This window comes from Pleurodeles waltl, chromosome 11, assembly GCF_031143425.1.
Source record: "Pleurodeles waltl isolate 20211129_DDA chromosome 11, aPleWal1.hap1.20221129, whole genome shotgun sequence".
Classification (NCBI taxonomy): Eukaryota; Metazoa; Chordata; class Amphibia; order Caudata; family Salamandridae; genus Pleurodeles; species Pleurodeles waltl.
The window spans coordinates 883,269,734-883,274,924 of NC_090450.1; positions in this window are offsets into that span (position 1 = coordinate 883,269,734).

Genomic DNA, 5,191 nt, shown 5'->3' on the forward strand with positions numbered 1-5,191 from the left:
TAAGGGTTACCTGGACCTGGTTCAAGGTGTAAGTACCTGTGTGGTACCCACTACAAGCCAGGCCAGCCTCCTACATTGGTTGTGCAGCGGTGGGATAAGTACTTGCAACTACTTACCACTTTGTCATTTTGTACTTTTCATAAGAGAAAAATATACAAAACAAGTTCAGTGTATGTACACCTAACCAAAAAGTTTTACTTTTCTCCTCTTACTCTATTGCTAAGTGCTGAAAAGTACCTCTAAACTTTCAAAAAGTTCTTAAAAGTTGAAAAAGTTTTTTTCACTGTTCTTTAAAAAGTTCTGAAACTTTTTCTTTCTTTTTCTGTCCCTTAAACCTTTTCTATCATGTCTGGTACAGGCCAAACTGTGGATCTGAACAGGGCTGCATATGATCACCTTAGCTGGAAAGGAGCAAGGAGTCTCTGCATTGAAAGAGGTTTAGGGGTAGGGAAGAATCCCTCAAGAGAACTGTTAGTTAATATGCTCATTGAACAGGATAAGACCTTAGTTGGCACATCTGGTGAGAAATTAGCTGATGGTTCACACTCTGACTCTGGGGCACCCCCAGTAAGAGGGTTAGAAGGGAACCTTCCCAACCTGCCCCCTAGCAGGCCACCTAGCATGGCTGGTACTAATGTGAGTTCTCATCACAGTAGGAGTGTTACTTCTGTAAGCCAGGTTGTTAGAGTGCCATCTGTTAGGGACAGGTCTCCCTCTGTTCATTCACACCATTCTTCTGTGTCAAGGCATGCCCAAACCACCCTCCCTGAAGACAGAATGTTAGAAAGGGAACTCAATAGATTGAGAGTGGAAGAGTCCAGGCTGAAGATTAAAAACAGCTGGATCTAGACAGGGAAGCATTTGTCTTAGAAAAAGAAAGACAGAGGTTGGGGTTTGGACCCCATGGTGGCATCAGGAGTATTCAAAATAGTCATCCTGCAAAAGAGCATGATTCTAGGAATCTGCACTAGATAGTTCCCCCTTACAAGGAGGGGGATGACATTAGCAAGTGGTTTGCTGCACATGAGAGGGCCTGTGTGGTACAGGAGGTCCCTCAAAGGCAGTGGGCTGCTATCCTATGGCTATCTTTCAGTGGAAAGGGTAGGGATAGGCTCCTTACTGTGAAGGAAAGTGATGCCAATAATTTTACAGTTCTTAAGAATGCACTCCTAGATGGTTATGGCTTAACCACTGAACAGTACAGGATCAAGTTCAGAGAAACCAAAAAGGAGTCTTCACAAGACTGGGTAGACTTTGTTGACCATTCAGTGAAGGCCTTGGAGGGGTGGTTACATGGCAGTAAAGTTTCTGACTATGAAAGCCTGTATAACTTAATCCTGAGAGAACATATTCTTAATAATTGTGTGTCTGATTTGTTGCACCAGTACCTAGTGGACTCTGATCTGACCTCTTCCCAAGAATTGGGAAAGAAGCAGACAAATGGGTCAGAACAAGGGTGAACAGAAAAGTTCATACAGTGGGTGACAAGGATGGCAAGAAGAAGGATGGTAAGTCTTCTGACAAGGGTGGGGACAAATCTAAAAATGAGTCTTTATCAGGCCCACAAAAACACTCTGGTGGGGGTGGTGGACCCAAATCCTCTTCAAATCAAAATAAAGAAAAGAAACCAAGGTGCTATTTATGTAAAATAAAAGGCCATTGAACAACTGATCCCAGTTGTCCAAAGAAAAGCACCAAGCCTCCTACCACTACAACCCCTGCTGCTACACCTAGTGCCCCTAGTAATAGCAGTGGTGGTGGGAGCAAACCTACTAATAGCCAATCCAAGGGCGTAGCTGGGCTCACTTTTGGTAACTTAGTTGGGGTTGGTCTTGTTAGGGAGACCACAGAGGCTGTGTTAGTCTCTGAGGGGGCCATTGATTTGGCAACCTTGGTTGCTTGTCCCCTTAATATGGATAAGTACAAGCAACTTCCCCTAATAAATGGTGTTGAGGTTCAGGCCTACAGGGACACAGGTGCCAGTGTTACAATGGTAATAGAGAAACTGGTCCACCCTGAACAACACCTACTTGGTCACCAGTACCAAGTGACTGATGCTCATAACAACACTCTTAGCCACCCCATGTCTGTTGTGAATCTCAACTGGGGTGGGGGGGTTACTGGTCCAAAGAAAGTTGTGGTTGCCAAAGATTTATCTGTAGACTGTCTACTAGGGAATGATTTAGAGACATCAGCTTGGGCAGAAGTGGAGTTGGAGGCTCATGCAGCAATGCTGGGCATTCCTGGGCATATTTTTGCTTTGACAAGGGCTCAGGCCAAAAAGCAAAAAGGACAGGGTGACTTGGATCCTGGAAGAATGGACCAAGTGCTCCCTAAAGCTAGGGTTAGTAAAGGTAAAACACTACCTACTATTCCTCCCTCTACAGTGGATTCAACTTCTGAGGAAGAAGAATTTCCACCCTGTGCAGAACCTTCACCAGAGGAGCTGGAAGCAGACACTGCTGAGCTTTTGGGTGGAGGGGGGCCTGCCAGGGAGGAGCAGAGTGTGGCACAGCATACCTGTCCCACACTAGAGGGTCTAAGACAGCAAGCTGTCAAACAAGCAAATGGGGATGTCAGTGACTCTCACAGAGTTTACTGGGAGGACAACCTCTTGTATACTGAAGCAAGGGATCCAAAACCTGGAGCTGCCAGGAGATTGGTGATTCCTCAGCAATACAGAGAGTTCCTCCTAACTCTAGCCCACGACATTCCCTTAGCTGGACATTTGGGGCAAATGAAAACTTGGGACAGGCTTGTCCCCTTGTTTCATTGGCCTAGAATGTCAGAGGACACAAAGGAATTTTGTAAGTCCTGTGAAACCTGTCTAGCCAGTGGCAAAACAGGTGGCACTCCAAAGGCTCCCCTTATTCCACTACCTGTGGTTGGGGTCCCCTTTGAAAGGGTAGGGGTTGACATAGTTGGCCCCCTTGACCCTCCTACTGCTTCAGGCAATAGGTTTATCTTGGTGGTAGTGGACCATGCCACCAGATATCCTGAAGCAATTCCTCTATGGACCACTACAGCTCCTGCAGTGGCAAAGGCCCTCCTGGGAATCTTTTCCAGGGTGGGCTTCCCAAAAGAGGTGGCATCAGACAGGGGAAGCAATTTCATGTCTGCTTACTTAAACGCCATGTGGAAGGAATGTGGTGTGACATACAAGTTCACCACACCCTATCATCCACAAACAAATGGACTGGTTGAGAGGTTTAATAAGACTCTCAAAGGAATGATAATGGGACTCCCTGAAAAACTCCGGAGGAGATGGGATGTCCTGTTACCTTGCCTCCTTTTTGCTTACAGGGAGGTACCCCAAAAAGGAGTGGGCTTCAGCCCCTTTGAACTCCTATTTGGACACCCTGTAAGAGGTCCTCTAACACTTGTAAAGGAGGGTTGGGAACAACCTTTAAAAGCTCCCAAGCAAGACATAGAGGACTATGTACTTGGCCTAAGATCTAGGATGGCTGAGTACATGAAAAAGGCCAGTAAAAACCTTCAGGCCAGCCAAGAGCTCCAAATGCAATGGCATGACCAGAAGGCTGTTCTGATTTAGTACCAACCAGGGCAGAAAGTGTGGGTCTTGGAGCCTGTGGCCCCAAGAGCACTCCAAGACAAATGGAGTGGTCCCCACATTATTGTTGAGAAAAAGGGAGAAGTCACCTACTTGGTTGACTTGGGCACTGCCAGGAGTCCCCTTATGGTGCTCCATGTCAATCGCCTAAAACCCTACTATGACAGGGCTGATCTCACCCTGCTCATGGCAACAGATGAAGGACAGGAAGAAGAGAGTGACCCTCTCCCTGATCTCTTCTCTTCCACAGAACAAGATGCTCTAGTGGAAGGTGTAGTTCTAGCAGATTGTCTTACTGCTGAACAGAAAGGCCACTGCATAAATCTCCTGGGTCAGTTTTCTGAACTATTTTCTACTGTGCCAGGCACCACTTCTTGGTGTGAGCACACTATAGATACTGGAGACAGCTTGCCTGTCAAAAGTAAAATCTACAGGCAGCCTGACCATGTCAGGGACTGCATAAAACAAGAGGTTCAGAAAATGTTGAACTGGGAGTGGTTGAGCACTCTGAAAGTCCATGGGCCTCTCCTGTGGTACTTGTACCAAAACCTCATTCCAAAGATGGAAAGAAGGAAATTAGATTTTGTGTAGATTACAGAGGTCTCAACCAGGTAACTAAAACTGATGCTCACCCTATACCCAGGGCAGATGAGCTAATAGATACACTGGCATCTGCCAAGTATCTAAGCACCTTTGATTTGACTGCAGGGTATTGGCAGATCAAGTTATCAGAGGATGCTAAAGCAAAAACTGCATTTTCAACCATTGGAGGGCACTACCAATTCACAGTAATGCCTTTTGGGTTGAAGAATGCACCTGCCACTTTTCAAAGGTTGGTGAATACAGTCCTTGGAGGCAAGGGTTGGAGGCTTTCAGTGCAGCATATCTAGATGATATAGCTGTCTTTAGCTCCACCTGGGATGATCACCTGGTCCACCTGTGGAAAGTTTTGGAGGCCCTGCAAAAGGCAGGCCTCACTATCAAGGCTTCAAAGTGCCAGATAGGGCAGGGGAAAGTGGTTTATCTGGGACACCTTGTAGGTGGAGAACAGATTGCACCACTTCAGGGGAAAATCCAAACTATTATAGATTGGGTTCCCCCTACAACTCAGACTCAGGTAAGAGCCTTTTTAGGCCTCACTGGGTACTACAGGAGGTTCATAAAGAACTATGGCTCCATTGCAGCCCCTCTTAATGACCTCACATCTAAGAAAATGCCTAAAAAGGTATTATGGACAGCTAGCTGTCAGAAAGCTTTTGAGGAGCTGAAGCAGGCCATGTGCTCTGCACCTGTCCTGAACAGCCCCTGTTACTCCAAAAAATGCAATGTCCAAACTGATGCATCTGAAATAGGGGTAGGGGCAGTCTTATCACAACTTAATTCTGAGGGCCAGGATCAACCTGTTGCTTTTATCAGCAGGAGGTTGACCCCTAGAGAAAAGCGTTGGTCTGCCATAGAGAGAGAGGCCTTTGCTGTGGTCTGGGCACTGAAGAAGTTGAGGCCATACCTGTTTGGCACTCACTTCATTGTTCAGACAGACCACAAACCTCTACTTTGGCTAAAACAAATGAAAGGTGAAAACCCTAAATTGGTGAGGTGGTCCATATCCCTACAGGGAAT